The sequence below is a fragment of the Bison bison genome, unplaced genomic scaffold (assembly GCF_000754665.1).
Source record: "Bison bison bison isolate TAMUID 2011002044 unplaced genomic scaffold, Bison_UMD1.0 scf7180017864298, whole genome shotgun sequence".
Classification (NCBI taxonomy): Eukaryota; Metazoa; Chordata; class Mammalia; order Artiodactyla; family Bovidae; genus Bison; species Bison bison.
Window position 1 is genome coordinate 2519807 of NW_011494870.1, and position 18633 is coordinate 2538439.

The window sequence follows — 18633 nt, forward strand, 5'->3', positions numbered from 1 at the left end:
ATAAAACTCACAGTTGACATGAGCATGTAGATGTTATGAAGTAAAGTACATTTATTTTTGTATCTCTCTTCCAATAGGGCTGAATTTCTAATTTTCTGCTGAATTTCTGTGTTACAGAATTTGGCTAGTCAGATCACATTTGGAGTTCATCGAATTGTAATGGATGAACAAACACAGGAAGAGTGATTCTTTCCTGGACTTGATTTTAGAGTTGTCATTGTCACACAAATTGAGGTGTTTAATAAAACGTTTGCTTTAATCTCTACTCCTGTTTGGTTATCCTCATCCCATAGCCATATCTCTTAAAATTTCATTAAAATACATTAGGGCTTATTACATCCCTTGTTTATATTAGAGATTCTGTAACAGAAGGTGTCAATGATGTAAACATTACATAAAAGTAAAGGTTTCAGAAATGAAAGCAGTGCTTAATGGAGCTGCTTTGCTAGTGGGAAATGAATTCAGATATTATCCAGAACCAGTTCTTACTCTGAGATGCTCCCCACTTACAAAGAGTGTCAAAGAGCCTTTTAGCAACCTTCAAAAAAAAAAATAAAATCTATGATTGTTTATATGAAAGTGTTTCAAACTCTTCATCTCCTATAAATTGTGTACAGCCAAGTGGGTGCATTAGGATTTATACTGAATCTCTTTATCTGGTAAGATAAAAGAAATGTTTATAATTTCCTTGAAATGTATTTGCTTTCCTCCTGGCCTTAGATAATACCGTTAACCTTCTAAAAGGAGCCATTTGTGAAATAGTTGTTTAACCTACAACACCAACAGTAGCATAAGCCCTTTGGTATTTTCTAAGCCCCAAAATGAATAATTGTGCCTTTTTCAATTATTTGACCTCTCCTGTACAAAGGAGTCTGGTTTGTGAAGTTTATCCAGTTGTTAGGAATAACTGTGGCAAATCATTTTCAATGGTTTCTCACTTTGGTTTCTTGAATTCACATGTGATGAAAGTATACTCTAAAGAAATTGCAAACTAAAACCACAATAAGATACTATTTTACACCCACCAGAAGGGGCAAATGAAGAGAAAGGCTGACAGTACCAAGTGTCGGTAAGGATGTGAGGCAAAGAGAACTCTCCTACAAGCTGGTGGTAAGTGTGAACTGGTACAGCGGCTTTGGAAAACAGTTTGATCCTATGCAGTAAAGCATGTGAATATAACTCAGCATTTCTGTTCCCAGGTGTACACCTTACAGAGATGCTTACATATGTATGCTAGGCTATACACAAGAATATTCTTATTAGTGTGGTTTGTTTATTTGGTTTTGGCTATGCTGGTCTTCATTGCTGCACATGGGCTTTCTTGAGTGGCAGCGAGTGGCAGCTCCTGTCTAGTTGTGGTACATGGGTTTCTCACTGTGATGGCTTCTCTTGTTGCAGAGCAGGGCTCTCGGGCAGGCAGGTTTCAGTGTTGCGGCACACAGGATTAGTTGCCTGGGGGTATGTGGAATCTTCCTGGACCAGGGATCAAACCCATGTCCTCTGCCTTGGCAGGTGGAATCTTCACCACTGGACCACCAGGGAAGTCCTACTGTAGTTTCTAATGGCAAAAATTCTCAACATGAAACTCAAGTGGTCAGCTACTAGGAGAAGGGATAAATTCATATGTTACAATTCATCCTGAAATTCATACAATTGCAGCAGAAAAAAAGAAAGAATAAAATATAACTGTGTCATCATGGATTGAATCTTAAAAGCATAAAATTAGGTAAAACAAGTTCTAGGAGAATACATACAATACTATTTCATTTGAATAAAGTGAAGTGATGTGCAAAACTAAGCAGTGTACATGTGAGATAAAATGATTATGAAATGCAAATGAATTGATTAACAGAAAATAAGATAATTATCATTTTTTGGGGAAAGGGAGGAGCAATCAGTGGAGGTGAATCAGTGAGTCTGAAATCTGGAAGTTCTAGTAATGCTCTATTTCTGAATTGGGGTTGTAGTTACATGGGTGTATTTAAAAAATCAGACAAATGTGGTCTGTATATAATTTATAAGCATGAACTTTTCATGATGAAATAAAAGTAAATGAAAAAAATTTTTTTTCCTAAAAAAAAAAAAAAAAAGGAAAAAAAAATTTTTCCTGAAAAGAAACTATGAGAACTCTATCTGCCTGATGAGTTCCATTAAGTTAATCTGGCTAACAAACTATCTCCAATTGGCTTAATAAAACAAAGTGTATTTTTCTCTCATGGCTACATGTCCAGTGAGAATCACCAGGGGTCTTTGGTTATTGTGGTGACTGAGGGTGACAGAGTTTCTGTGTTTCAGAGCCTCTAGGACTACTGCCTCTGGAAAAAATTATCACCAGATCATCACCAAGGGGAGGAGGGGAAGGTGGAGAAGGAACAGGACAAGTCAAGCACTTCAAATTGCTCCCTGGAAATGGTAGGTCACCTCCACTCACATTTTATTGACCAGGTCAGGCTCTGCTAACATCAGAGCAACATCAGTGTTAGGGAAGTGCAATCTTACTATGTCTCTGGAAAGAGAAGCTGAATGTTTGTGAACAGATCTGATGACCATACTGACTTCTATACAACCATAGCCAAATATTGAGTTCACTGCTGCTTCTCCTTCCAAGGTCCCAGAAGAATACACATGTCAGTTCATCTGCCATTTCACCTCTAATAAGGATTCAGCACTTTGAGAAGGCTTCTTTCTTGATGGTCTTGTGAGAGAATCCCTTCTAAAGATAGGACACTTAATTTCAAACAAAAGTCATAGCCTTGAAATAAAATCCTCTTTTCAGGATGAAGTTTTGTGGGTCTTCTTGGTATCTGTGGAGGTAGAAGGCAAGGATACTCAGATTTCTGCTTCCAGAATTGGAAAAAGGCATGTTCGGGTGGCAGTGGCGGCGAATAGGAAATGGCAAGCGAAACCAAGCCTATTTGAAAAAACAGAAACCAGCAGTAGCAAATTCATGGCCAATATCTGCCCTTCCCTTTGTGTCAGAATGCCAGTGCCTCATATGAATTGGACATACCTGAATCTGGGCAGTCTGGGGGAGTGAGCAATTATATGCCAGCCATCTCACCTGGCAGCCAGCCCTCAGTATCTTGTCCCCAGGAGTAGGGCAGAGCCTGGCTCTTTGCTCTCCGGTCCCATTCCTCATCCCAGATACACTGAGAGACTGTGTCTCCTAACCTCCTTTGCAGTTAGGTTGGGCCATGGGATCTGGGATCTAGAAATTTTAACATGGTGGACATGACATGATATACAGACCTGACCATAAACCAGTAACACAATATCCACACTTTGTCACTCCCCTTGTTTTGGGCTAAATGCAGAGGAACCACCCTGAAGAGTCGACCAGATGATAGAAGCCTGGGTCCCCAAATCGCCTCATTGAAGGCCACTAAAAACCCAACCAGAAGATGATATGAGCAAGAAATAAGTCTTTATTTTTTGAAACCAGTGAGATCTGGGTTAGTTTTACTTTAGTTAGTTTTACTTTACCATAAAATAATAAGGGATCACAGCCCCTTTCTTCAGAGCAACTGCTGACAAAGGACTCTGCTGGGCTGTACTCAGATAATTATCTAGGACAAGTCTGCTTGGCATAAAAAGAGGGATTTATCATCTTTGCTTACTACCCTCAAAATGGATAGACAAACCAGGTTTTGCCCCTGTGCTGGGTGATCACTGAGTTGCTGTTATAATTTGAGCACACACAAATGCTTCAACTGAATTTAAAAAAAATTCATCCCATGTAGACTTTCTGATTGTCTGGGACTTTGAACATTGAATTACTTCTTCAGATGATATAAGAGCTGGATATTTTTAGCAGAAGGTGTGATATGATTTAAGAGATGATATAATCCTATAAATGTCTGGACAGGCTGCTTTATATGCTTTGGGGTCAATTACGAACAATAAGCCCATTGGATGAAGGAGGATACAAGATCCAAATGCTATTTTATGTATGTGGAATATGGAGACAGAAATGCCCAGAGGGAAAAGACTAGAGTCCAAAGTAAATGAGCAGACAAAAATGATGGTCAGGAAGGGAGCTGTCTAGTGAATTGGTTTGTATTTTATGATTTTTTTTTTTTGGCAGTAAGAAAAGAAGATAAAATTCAGACTGTAGTCACAGTGGTGGGACCTGTAAGTGACACCTTTGTGCTCATGATGGAGATGTGGTGGCCCAAAGTGGGTTTACTATTCCTTACAGGAGGAAAAGAATAAGCTTGTACTTGGTCTAGGACACACAGAGACATCGGGGCAACTATAATGGCTGGTTAACCTCTCAAGAAGTGACACATCACCTGAAGCATTTGAAGTGGTTGGGTCTTGTCCCATGGGGCCTTGCATGTTTGCTTTTCAAATGCACATCCAAGAAGCAGCCTGGTCACTGGTCGACTCATGAGTCCAACCTAAATGTTGATTCTATCACATGTTACAGGTGTTGCCCCGAGTAAATTCTATCACCCTTTGGATCTACAGTGTCCACCCACATCTATAAAATGAGGATTCCACAGAAACTTCATGAGATGCAAAGGATAAAACATGTTAAAAAAAACTACAGTGGTGCCTGACATGTGACCAGCATTCAGTCATATTCACTCCCTTAATTCTTCCCTCTATTTGATAGTAAGTTCCTTGAGGGAAGGATCAGGGCATAGTCATGCTGCATCGCCCCAAGGGCCTGGAATACTGTCTAGAACATTGCAGATGCTTGATAAATGTTTATTAGATGTGTAACAGAAAGGGCTGCGGTGAAACTTTGGAGCTAACTCTTGGACCCTAGTAAATTAATATACTGACTTTTTTATGAATTTCTCTTAAGATGAGTGTGTTAGGAATACCTCAGCCTCAGCAGCATTTAACAGAGACCCAAGTGACTGGGGCTGAAAAGATACAAGTTGACTTCCCTCTCACATAAAAGTCATGTAAAAGGCAGTGCAAGGCTGGTGTAATGACTCCATTGTATGTCCTGGTGGCCTTTGACCTCTTTGTCCATGATGGAGCAGAAGGAGTAAGGGGTGGTACATTGCCACTATCTTTAATGACACACCCAAGAATCTCTCTTCTCTCACCTCCTGTTACCAGAAGTTCTTGCTACAATAGTGGCTGGGACTGGAATTTTTATCCCAAGTGTCCAAGTGGCTTCAATTACTTGGAAAGGGAGACTAGATACTAGAAAACAGCCCGAAGTTTCTTCCACGGTCTTTCCTCTGTAATAGTTGTTTTAAAAATGGAATGATCGCTGACCTACTATGCTGGGCCATGAGGATAGCAGCCACTTCCCAGTGATGGAGCAGCTAAAGTCTAGAAGCATCCTGACTCCCAGATAAATGAGGAGCCTCCAGAGAGTCTTCTTAATTGTCCATTTATGGGTGAGAAATAAATTGCTTTCTTGAAATCCATATTATTTTGGATCTTTGTAATTGACAACTGAATGTACAGTTTAAATAATGCAATGGCTGGTGTACAGATGGCTCTCTGTAGCTCTGTGTGACATGAAGGGACTTCTGCCTTCCTTCCCACAGAGGAGCAAGTGGTCCCTCTCTCTTCTGACTCGGCAGCTACACTGACTGGCAGGAAACCACTCTTCTCTCCACCCAGCTGTGACTTCAGTCTATGAGCTAAAATTGAAGTCAGGGGTGAGTTAATGTACTGTATTGTACCCCAGTACCTCCAGTTTATCTCTTCTCACTTATTGGGTTTGTACTTGTGTTTTATATCAGCAGTACATATTGTAGAATACCAAAAAAACAAAAAAAAAAAATCAAGCCAATCAGAAGTAATCAGATTATAAAACACAGTCCTCCTCTCTGTAGGAAATCTCAGTATGTGAAAATTCAGATACATTGTAAGTGATGCTCTCTTGCTCTTCTAGAAGCTGCACTTTCAGCATGGCCCCTCTGGCCAGCAAACACCACAGGATGAGGGCTGTGCCCAGGCCAGCACCCACAGCTCGGCCACCAGCAGTGGCTCCACCATCTGCTGTGGGCTCCTGTACTGCTGCTCCCGAGCAGCCAGGTCTGATGGCCATGCCATTGCAGCCAGCGTGGCTGTGGGTTCTGTGTTCGGCCACACTCTGGGTCACGCCATCACTGTGGGGGCTTTGGAGGAGGAAGTTTGCAAGGCCTGCCATCACTTACCAGGAGCCTCAAGGAACTCAGCTGTCAGAGCAGCAGTAGCAGCATGGCCCATGCTTCTTTCAGGTGAAACTCTTTCTGGCACATGTCCAGAACCAGGGTGACCTTAAGCTTTCTGAGGGTTTCATCAGGTTTCTGAAACAGTGCAGATTGGTGAACAGATTAGCTTAATTATGAAGTTCCAGTTGAAGACATGCAAAAGCATCTCTCATGATCATGTTGATTTAACATTAAAAATATAACCGATGGTGAAGACATACAGTGTGAAACCACCTCTTCTCATTAATTAATACCTTTTGTGCTTCAGGATTGCAGTGGAAGAGGGTGTTTTCACTCTATAGAAGTTCATTGAGATGGTATTGAGTTTGGGGCTGGGCAGATGTCTGTGTGGCCTCTTAAACATGTTTTTCTGATGTTATTGGTGTGAATTCATTAAAATAAAGTGATTTTTCTTTTAAAAAAATGCATCTGTAAGATGAAGCTCATTACAGAATAATTTTCTGAATACCTGTATACTTTTAAGTAGTGACACTTTCTTACACATTTATAATACTGTATCCAAATTACGTCAACTTTTTACCTAATTTGTCTGTTACATAAAATGGGATACACAAGCTTAAAGACGCATTCTGGGTCTGAAAAAAAGAGATGGAATTTTATCAATATAACATTGTTTTCTGCTTTGACATTAACAGACTATGAATAACTGGAAGGAATAGTAAAGAAATATTTTCTAAAGAAACAATAAAGGAATAAAATGGCGTTTTAGTTTGCACAAGATCAAGCCATCCTTATTTCTTCCTGCCATGTTTTACTATAAGCTCTGACACTTTTTTCCTCACATTTTAGAATTCATGCCTGGTGTACTTTATAGTTTATACCTTGTATGTTTTTAATGTCATTAAAAAAAATATCTAGGCATTTTCCCTTCTTACTCTGTAGCTGTGACAGCACAGAAGGTTGAAACTAAAATAATTATGATCCCTGAAGGCAAGACCTCCAGGTTATGAAGTAGGCCAGGCTTCATCTTAACAGTTTTTACCTCTAATAACACAGAGAAATAGAAAAAGTGTCTACAAGGAGAAACCAGCCTCTTATCTGGGCTTTCTTTTCATTATGAGTTCTTTAAAAAACAAAACAAAAAAACAGCAACAAAAAAACTGCTTTAATAATCTGTTCCCTTGCTTTTCTTCAGGAAGAACATTTTCTGGATTTGAATGTGACATGTTTCATGAGCCTATGAATCTATTTCCTGAGTCTATGCAGAAGTCCGTCCACTTTTTTGTGAGACATCAACTAAATAACTCATAAGCTTTGCAGCCTAGTTCCATTTGCAGCTCATGCTGCCACTTCGTGGGGGAGGAAAGGCCTTGGCAAATGTCCACGTCCCCACACCAGGCAAGAAAACCAATGTTTGCAAAGACCATTGAGCACCATCTCTATTGGATCATGCCAGGACAAGTGGACCATTCAGAACCACTATTGGAGCTCAAGTTGAGGTGTATTATCTTCTTTTCCATTACCAGATAGTCAAGGATTAGAAAATCTTTTATCAGTACTCCAGTAAATACAAGTTTGTAGAAATAAATTAGCAGAGGAAAGGCACACATATATACAAGTGATATATGAGTATATAAACAACCCTTACGCCTGTAGGCACTTTTCTGCCTGGAATATCTGCTCTCCAGCTCATTCTCCTCACTCTCTGCCTCTGGGAAGCAACAGGCTCCCTTTCCAGGGCTGCCTCACCCAAGGCTGGTTTACACTCCCAGCCCTGACCTGTCCAGAGTTCTCTGAGACTTGTCCAAGACTCCTGTGGACATCCACATCAGAGTTTTTGCTTGCCTGGTTTCTGGGTTCCCCATGTTTGTTGCTGAACTACAGTGCCCTCCAGTTAATTCCCTCAGATTCATTTCTGAAGTATTGCTTTACTTTTACTTCTTGCCACTGTGTTGCTGGCCCATCTCCTGCCTCTATCTATCTTCAAGCCAGACAAAGAAAAAAATGAGAAAAATATCAAGCAACTCCTCTCCCTGCTTCAGAAATGACCAGCAGAACTCCACCTAACCACGGACCAGGTGTTTCCGGCTCACATTCTTCTGCCTGACAGACCCCTGCATGGGAGCTCTGGTAACCACTTTCTGTTCTGCCTTTTGTTTAGCTCCTGCATGAACCATAGGCAGCCCCCGGGGTTGAGGACAGTGGAGTGGAATGTCAGCCATTTTAACCCTCCTGGTTCGCAAGCTTAGTGTCTGTGTGATCTCAGATGTCATTTTACCTCCTTGGGCCTCCGTTGTCATCTGTAAACTGGATATACACATACCCACCTGATGAGTCAGAAGGAGCCAACAAACCCTCAGACTTAGTCTCTGTGTAGTTTTTAGAAGATAAACCACACGTGTTGTGTTAATAGCTAAAAGGCAGACTCACTTAAGAAAGCAGAAATGGAAGTATCAAAATCTAGAGATTTTCTAATGATGTGCTTCTGTGAAGTTTAGCTGCATTAATTAATTTAGCTGGGTTGGGGTGAGTGAGGGCTCTGCCACGTGGTGGCCACTCCAAGAGGCTGGCTCTCCTCTGCTTTCCCTTAGAACAGTCCTCTGTAAAGCCCAATGGTCATAATGTGACCAATCTCCCGATTTGTGGTGGAAGTCTCAAGGAAATCAGGGAAGGAGGGTGAGAAGTATCCTAGTCCCAGGGAGGACATTTAGAACATTGGATTTTTCTTCCTTGAGCAGGCTTGTGATGTGTGATCCCTTCAAGCAGAAAGTGTAGAGGAGTGACCCTGAAGATGTGTGACCACTCACACACCACGCAAGACTTCTCGAGACTTCCAGGTTTTCCTTACTGGTAGAGAGCTGGGCAACGGAGCATACGCACACAAGGTGAGGATTGGCTGGGTTGTGGTCCTTTGAGATGCTTTCTAACATCGCTGTGGTTGACCCTGCAACTGCTCAGAGCGATGGTTGTGGATGCAAAGTGACACAAGCTATTGCTGACGAGGGTCCTCTCTTTAGAAAGTCTTCCCGTTTCTCTCTGTGTGTGGTTTTTGTTGGCAGTAAAGAGATGGGAATCGAATTATGCTCGGCCTCCATCATCCTGGGTGGCTTAGGCCAGGCAGTCTGCAGGGCACTGGGTATTCTGCATCTAAGGCTGCCGCAGAGAGATTGATGGCTGACCTTTTATTCTTATATCCTGTGTGTACGTGGACTGCGCCCTTATTATGGGCCATGCGTTGTTTTCTAAGTGCTCTGCTTGCCTTAACTCATTTATTCCTCACAGGACCGCTGTGAGGTGGGCACCAATTTTATCCCCTCTGTACAAAGGAACAAACTGAGGCAGAGGGAGGTGAAGCTGTCTTCATGCCCTTCTATTACTAGGAATCATTTTGGTTTTGCAATTTTTGACTTGTGAGTGGCAGTTTCCAGAGGGTTATTTTTCCTAAATTATCTGGTCTGAACTATTTGCTCACTAAGCATTTAAGTGTTTGTTTCAGATGATGACAAACGAACCAGCCAGGGCCAGGGAGAGCCCTGTGAGGCGGTATCACTGATATTAGAAGGTGTCACCGTCCAAGCCACAGAGCAGGTGGCCTGAGTGAGCCACTTATAGGAGACACCTGTAGGTTTCAGCTCTTTATCAGTCTCCGACCTTAAATCTGTGCTTCTAGAACACGTTCCACTTTTCCTTCCAAAGTAAAGGCATCAGTCTGCATCCTTAAAGGGGTTTCGATAACCTATGCAATTTGAATACATCTGTGGAGCAGTTTCCAAGTTGTATATTGTATCTTTAGTCATGCTTACCTTAGAACGAATAAGGAGAGATTAAGAATGGAATTAAATATCCAAAATCACTCTGTTCTCAGATTGAACTGAGAACATTAAACATTTCTAAAAATGCTGAGATTTGTGTGATGGATGGAGGCAACAGCAGATGAGTCCTCCCAGGGAGGAGAGACATTTGCAGGTTCAAATGTTTCTACTGAAAGCCAGTCCCAGCCTCTTTCCTTCCTAAGCAACCGATGCTTCTCATTTTTTCCCACTGGATGGTCTCTTTGTCCTTGCTTTTTCAGAGATTAAATAGCCTTCTTTGGAGGGGCTGGGGGGCATGCTTTAAAGGTCTCACTAGCATCTCATTTGCTCTTTTGAGAGTTGGGTTTGGCAGCAGAGAGGGGAGGGCCTCTTTGGCTTCCAGGAGGAAATGTTCTCCTCCTCTCTTTCCTGTTAACCTTAGTCCAGAGTATGGAGGCCACCTCCTCCTTGCGAGGGAAGCTTTGATCTGACTACCAGGCTTGGACCGGCTTGACCTGAGATAATGTTGGATAATGTAACAAACAAGCTACCTGTAATATCAGCTGGTCAATGAGTAGCCTCCCCAACCCCAAGGCAAAGCTTGACATTGCTGTTTTAAAATAATAATCTATAATCATTTATGTATATCTTAAGCTCAAGGCCCAATAGTTCAAAAATAAAAGGTGAGTACAGAGATTCTTCTCTGTACTTCTATTTTAATTTGGGGGTGAGGGTCATTTGCTTTCAAACCTAGGTGATGTTCTATATCTATTAGGGCCCCCAACTGAATAAAGTATTAGACAAGTTTCTAGATCTTGATACCAATTTCCATCTCTACTTTCTCAAGGAAGTCTGACTTTTGGCTATTGAATAGAATGCTTATGATATGTAAATCTCATAAAAATACATGGAGATTAAAAATATGAGGGCCTGGGCACGGACTTTGTCCTCACCTCCTGACACCTCAGCTAGGGCACCTGGATAGGGAAGACATGGAAGAAGAGAGGACTTGGGAAGTGAGTGGCGGGAGTGGGCATATGTCATTCAGTCCATGTGGTCAGTAAAAATTTGGAAGGAGGCATGAAGTATCCCCTAGTCTGAGTATATTTTAGATCCCAATGTTTTCTTTGATTCTAACAGTTCTCAACTTCTACAGTCTCTTTCTGGTCACAACCAGAATCTAGTGACTGAAATCAGAAGAATTTCACCCACTCCTAAGTGTGGGCAAGACCAGAAAAAATGTATATCAATCATCAAGAGTCAAAAACTCGGCTTCAACAATATGTCGCTGGTGAGTTTAACAAGCTTCACTTTTGACATAAACAAAACACAGCATTGTAGTCTTTCCCCATCATACTTTAAGCCTGATTCAGTGGGATTAATTTTCCTCTGCCCCAAGATGTCAACTCTGGCAGATCTTATGCTTTTGCCTCCAGTCTTATAAAAAAGATCCTCCAAGGTCACTTTAGGTTGCAAACACAATCTTAGTTCAGTAATTAGAATGTCACGGCGAAGATGTTAATCAAAACTTAGAACGTGACAGCATTCCGTTGTTTGCCTTCCTTCAGCTCTGACTTGCTTCAGGCATGGTCCTCCTGTCTTTACTCCTTCTCCCCCGCCCCTTCCTGTTCACCCCGCCTTCCTCTCACACTTTTCCTGCCTGTTGTTTCCTTGCCAAGGTCAGAGATAGAAGGAGAGAGAAGGGAACGTTATGGTTTCACTAGGCTGGCAGCTTTGTTATTCCTGAGCCTACAGCTGCCTTCCTGAGTTAGTTACTGATGGTTAAATAGACCTTTTCCCCATGGCTGCTTTTCTGTGCTATTTGAGGTGCTCTGCTGAACTCTTCCTCCTGCAGCTTCCATTAGCTATCTGGATTCTTCTCTATTTTGGCTGGCCGTTTGTAACTCCTGCCTCAGCCTGTAGGAATCCCGTGACACCCTTCCAACCTCTTCCACTCAGGTCTGCTCACCTTCTGTGTTACCCTGTTGGGCAGGACCCAAGACAAGATGAGCTGGATCTCTCTCTGGCATGGCTTACATCAATTCCCAGAATCTTTTGCCCAGTGAACCCTGAGGTTGCAGGCTGATACCACCACAGAGCACAGGACGATGCTCCTTGACAGAATTAAAACTGGTTGGAAACTATCCTGTATGAAAACTAAGTATGCATAAATATTAGTTAATTTCTGTTTTTTCTCAGTTATGTGCTATGGTTAGTAGATCAGTCATGTCTGACTCTTTGTGACCCCGACTATAGCCCGCCAGGTTCCTCTGTCCATGAGGATTCTCCAGGCAAGAATATTGGGGTAGGTTGCCATGCCCTCCTCCAGGAGATCTTCCCAACCCAGGAATAGATCCCAGGTCTCCCGCATTGCAAGTGGATTCTTTACCATCTGAGGCTTAAACCAATATTTCTCTCTGTTAGAGATAACAATACAAAAATTGTATTTGATCCATCACATATTTTAGAGTTGCAAATTCTCCCAGAAAGGTATCATACCAATACTATCTTAATGTGGATTATTCAGACTTTGGTTCCTTGCTTTTGTTAAATGCAGTAATGTCACAGTTTTTTTGATATTTAAGTTTTGGTTTTGTGAAAATAAGATTTGAGGGTGGAAAGAAAGAGTTGTTATTAGCATGATTTAATTTTTCTTGCTTTTGAAGTAGCAAAAATTCATTGATTTGAGGGTAAATTATTTCTCTGAAAAAAAAATGTAGTATACAAAGAATGAGGGCTGATAACATGTTTCCTTGACAAGTCCTTTTAAGAAGACTTTCTAAATACAAAATGCTGAGTAAAATCTTGGGAAAGTGTTGCAATTTTTTTTTTTTTTCAGTAAGTGAATAGGGATCCACTGCACCCTTTTGTTTCTTTCATACTCTTTAGGAATCCTTTCTGAATCTACTTACAATTTTTTTTTTCTGCTTTGAATGTTAATACTCTATGGAATAGCCACTTTATATATGTTTTAAACTGTTGCCTGGCTCATTAAAATTCATTTTTAAGAGTTCCTATGTAGCTTAGATTTGTTTAAACATTTAAAATCAACAGCATATCAGGTCTGGTATGGTTGATGGAATAAAGAGAATATTGAGCGCAAAGTACTGAAATTTAATAAGCTTTGACAAGAAAGGGTAAGATCTCTATTCTTTAGAAACTTATAGTAGATAATAATATCTTATAACTATAGTTCATTATCTCAGTTGATTCTCAACCCCTATGTGACATAGGCAAATCAGATTGTCATATCCTCATGTTAATGACGAAGAAACTGAAGCTCAGGGAGATTAAGTGAATTGCCCAGTGTCATCCTGCTGGAATGTTGAACTAGGGTAGGAATCCAGATTTGCTGTCTCTAAGTTCTGACTTTTTAGATTATAGCATCATGATTTTCAAGACAGAAATGATTGATTACTATTAGCACATGCAAAGTTGGATGAAATGGTTCCTCTTTCCAAAGGCTAGTTGGGAGGTGGACCTGAAAGACAGACAGGTCATTAAATTCTTGCAATAAAATTTGGTAAGGACAATGATAATAGCTATTAAATGAGGCACTAAGAAAAGGAAGGTCTAATTCTGTCAGGAGTGGGAGCGGGAAGGAGTTTAAGCTTTTGTTTTTGATCCATGACTTTATTTCTCTGCCACAGACCTGTATGTAAAAAAGGAAGTCTCTCCCCTCCCATCCTGGCCGCTGTGGTCAAGAGACTGATTGAGGAATTAAGTTGATGGTATCGAATACAATAACTCCAGCTGAACAAGAAAGTCTGTGGCCATTGAAGAATTCTTGGTCTGGGAGTAAGGGCCCTTCCTGGGGAAAGACAGTAGAATTAAGGCCTATAGAGAAGATGGCTCCAGACCTTCAACCTCACTTGCTTCAGAAGTCATTGCAGTTCATGGTATTTTCCAGAGATGGCCACAGCAATATTTTGTCCCCCATGCTCTTCTACAATAGTGTGACCTTGAGTCTAATTCTTCCTGCTGTGAATCTGGGCAGTCTTGTGGTGGCTTAAACCAATAAATAGAGTGTGGGAGAGCTGCCATGGGATTCCCAAGACCGGTCATAAGAGGCGAGTCCCAGTGTTTACTGAAACACTCTTGCTTTATTCAGGCTGTGCTGTGCTTAGTCGCTCAGTTGTGTCCAACTCTTTGCAACCCCATGGACTTGTAACCAGCCAGGCTCCTCTGTCCACAGTGATTCTCCAGGCAAAAATACTGCAGTGAGTTTCCGTTTCCTACTCTAGCGGATCTTCCCAACCCAGGGATCAAACCCAGGTCTCCCGCATTGCAGGCAGATTCTTTACCATCTGAGCCAGCCGGGAAGCCCAAGAATACGGGAGTGGGTAGCCTATCCCTTCTCCAGGGGATCTTCCCAACACAGGAATCGAACCAGGGTATCCTACATTATAGGGGTTCTTTACCAGCTGAACTACAGATATTCCCTTATTCAGGCTACTTTCTATAAAAATGAAATCTATACTATTGAGAATGTACTTAAGCCATATGTATCTTCTCTCTCTCATGTACCTGTATTGATCTATCAATTATTGATTTATTGATCTGTGACCATCTATCTCGTCATCTATCTTTCTCAATATCAGAGAAAATGTTTTATTGCAATTAATTCTGTTCTGCGAATTGTTCTTTTAATATTGGGGTCAAATTATGGATATGTGAATTTGTTTATACAAAGAATCAGAATGAAAGTTGAAGTTGAAAATAGATATATTTGCTTACTAATAAGACTGTTCAAAAGGAAGAGAACTGGTGGAAAAGGGGAAAATGTCTAAAAATGCCTAAAATGGTCTGACCTTTACTCTTGTATAACCTCATGTTTTCTAAGATTTTTTTTCTCTTTCTCTCCAGGTCCTCTTACTCAATTTTTTGGTAGCCTCCTTGGCTACCTCTTACTTACGTCTACCTCTTACTTTTTGGTGATTTCCACAGTTACTTCCAAGGCCCACTTTCCCTTCCTTTTTCTTTCAATTTCTTCTTTCCTTTCTCCCTCCCCACACTCTCCAAGGATGATCTTATTCCCTTTTTTGGCTTAACTACCATTTATTGTAAACCATCATTAACTCCACAAACATTTATTGAGTGCTTTCCATGTGCCAGACATTCATCTAAGAGCTGGGGATATGGTTATAGCTTAACATTTTTAGTGGTTTTATGCTTATGAATTTTATTTTCAACTGGCAGTGATCACCAGAGAAATTCAAATATTATTGTATATGTTTATATTAACATATGTGTCCTGAAGATGACGCATGTTTAGGAAAGAATAAGTAACTGGTTAGCAGCCTGAGCCAGCAGACTTTTCCTACCTCTTAACTTGGAAACATATCTATTTATCCTTGGAATTAAGGTAGCATGATTGATGAGAACATACTTTTCCATTTTGACGATTATTGCACTGTTTTGAATGCAGTTGGGAAGTCCTCAATGATGACAGTTACTAATGGCAGAAAGGCTATTTGAAGTGGATGTCAAGAGGGGAAGAACTAGGAAGTGTCATCTTACAATGGTCTTCTTGGCTCTCGTTGTACTGGATCACTGTGAGCCAATTTCCAGACTTGAGATGATCTTGATTGTCTTCTGTCTCAGACTGAAGTTATTTGGTAATGGTAACAAGGACTTTCCAGAGAAATAACTAGGGGAAATACCATAAAACTGTTTATGGAGTTGAAAGCAGACGTCTTTGGTGATGTTCATATTGGGCAAAGACTGTGCCTCATTTTGGATTGTATAGAAGGACATTCTTGGCTTCCAGCAAATTCTAACCCTAATGTAATTTGCAAAATTATTTGGTTTGGAAAGATATAGAAAAGTCAATTTGAAATCATCATGTAACTTTTACTTTCAATCTACTGAGGAGCTTAAAAGTCAACATGAAGCTCATCCCACTGGTACTGTTTAAAAAAAAAATTCATTTAAAAATAAAAATAAAAAAGGTCCATCTGCATCAAAATGAAAAGCTACCATTTCCCCTAAACTTTGTGGGTATTTTGTATCACCATGCTGTTTAATCCTTTTCTTTTTGAATTCAAAACACTGAAGGGCTTTGTTCTAAAACTATGTTTAACCAAAGCAGCTGGTCTGTTACACACAGAAAGAGTGCTTAACTTTCACAAAGCTTAGCATTCTCTTCTTATAGCCAAGTTCTCCTGTTCTCTAATGCCAGTCATTCCTAATTATCTTCAACTGTGTCACACTGTCTCCTGAGGTGCTCTCTGATATTTTAATACCAAAGACCTGTAGGCCAATTATTTAATCACACCCTGACCTAGTGATGTATTTCCTTTTTGTTCTTCCTAGGCAAGAAGTTTCCTGTTAAACTGAAGAGAAACACAAGTCCCTTTGTGATAGGTATGGGATAAAACATAGACAGGAGAAATTAATAATATAGTGGAGTGCATCTTTGGGTAGTAGGACGATCAGAACTCATAAAATTACTCTGAAGCATGGTAACTGCTGAGTATAGCAGAGTAGAGTGGGGGGGAGTGAATACTTATTGAAATACCTACCATGTGTCAGGCTTTGTGCTATGGTTTTCCTATGCTTTCTTATTTAAATCTCACAACAAAAATTAGGACGTGATTATTCTCCCTAACTCATAGATGAGAAAGCTAAAGTTCAAAGATATGAAAAACATTGATGCCAAATCATACAGGTAGTAGAGGACACAGCCAGTGTTTGAACCCAAATTTGAATCCAAAAGCTTTGTTTTTTCCCAGTGCATTATGAAACTATATGTGGCATCCATCAACTATTTTATTGCATGATGCCTCAAGAGAGAGAGCCAAGACATCCTCACAATTGCTTTAAATGTAACGCTTGACCTCCATAAGTGACAACAATCAGTGAGGAAAATGGTTTATGGTCTGCAAACATCAGGTCAAGAAACAGTCTTGGCACTCAGATTGACAATCCCCATCCATACCATCAGAGATGAAAACCTGAGTCTCTCATTTTCCTGTTATAACCAAGGAAAAAGGGAAGCATTATGCTGGCTTTTCTCTGTGTTCAAAGGATGGGATCAGGTGCCTGATTGTCAAGATGCTGCGTGTTGATGATCTACCCCTTACCTTCCACTAATTGGCTTCTGAGTGCTTTTCCGCCAAGACTTAATTAGAAACATCCTACCTGGTGCTTTAATAATGTGAAGATTTTACTTCATTGTTGTTAAGCCATTCTTTAAAAAAAAGAGAGAGAGAGAAAGTTATTCAAAGTTTAGTTTCAATATGCTTGAATTTTAATCTCATATTTCTTAGCTGAAGCACATTTTTTCTTTTGGATCAGAAAGCACTCCTGGCTGCTATCAAGAGTAAGAAATACCGTCCTGAGACAGATGTCTGTTTCCTCTGCCAGGCTGGTGTGGAAGCCGACCCGTGTTTCTTCCCCCATCCGAATGCTGGGGAAGCAGCAAGGAGGTATCAAGCATTCTGCCTAAAACATGTTTTCTCACCCCAGTGCTCTTGCCACTTCCAACGTCTTTAAAAATAACAGCAAAATGGCTCTGGAAGTAGATGGCATTCATGTGAGGTAAGTCCCTAAGAATCATGCCTATCCTGAGAGTCAGGCAAGGACAAGCTTTGAGTAGGGTCAGACCTGGATTTGAATCTCACCCCTAATGGTTTATCAGCAGCTTTGTCTTGGGATAGTGATGGGTCAGGACCTTTCCTGGGATCCTGGAATTTTAATTAAGACTCATAAATGGAAGACAATGGGCTGTAAGTGCCTATAACCTTGTAAAGGGAGTCTAGACATTTCTTTGTAGACCTTATTAGGAAATGGTAAAACTAGTCTTTGAACTCTTGGTTCTTGGCCCTCATTGTCCAGCTCCAGTCTACATCACAGAAAGTTAGTTGGTGTGGTAAAGAAAAGGGGGGATTCTTTAAAGGGTATGAACAGGATTAGAAAATGCTAGGCAGATAGTTCTCCTCTGCTTCCTTCTTGGCCTCAAACCCTAGAAAATGATTGTTAGAGACAGGGGCCATCTGATGGAAAAGGAAATTGACATTTCACAATCTTGCTATTTGCTTGATGACCTAAATCAGAGGTCAGCAGACTTTTTCTATAAAGAGCCAAACAGTAAATACATCAGGCATTGTGGGCTTTTCAGTCCTGGATGCAGCTGTTCAGCTCTACTGTTGTGGCATGAAAGGAGTCCTAGGCAGTAGGTCAGTGTGGCTGAATTCCAACAAAACTTTCTCTTCAAAATTCTACTGGTCAGACTTGGCCTGTGGGTCACAGTTTGCCGATCCCTGACTTAAAGATTTACCTTTAGTTCTTTAGGTTGGATCACAAGTGAATTCCTAGAATAATTTTTGATGAGAAAATAAAGGCTAGGGTCTTCCATGATGACCTTGTCAAGAAAAATGGGGAAGGACTTTGAAATGGGCAAAAAAAAAAAAAAATAACTGGGTATTTTTAAATGGAAGTTAGACATTGCCTAGAACTCTCTTCTTGGTTATTTGAGTTACTTTATGACACTGTAAATTATAGAATATTGATAGTAATGGAAATTACTCCTGTTCATAGAGATGCGAGTGAATTTTATCTGAGGGAAATGCAATTGATTCCTCTTTTGTCTCCAAAGAAGCTAGTTTTATATAAACTAAGCAAATGCCTTATTTCATTCCAGTATTCCCAAGGTCCTAAATATATATCTGTACTTTGAATTCTCCTTTGAACAAGTTCTGACACCTTACTGG

General features: G+C 40.6%; 1 pseudogene; it reads left to right on the forward strand.

Moving 5' to 3' along the window:
- The first annotated feature begins 5618 nt into the window (after positions 1-5618).
- Positions 5619-6311, forward strand: LOC104996780 (annotated as a pseudogene).
- Positions 6312-18633: the final 12322 nt, after the last annotated feature.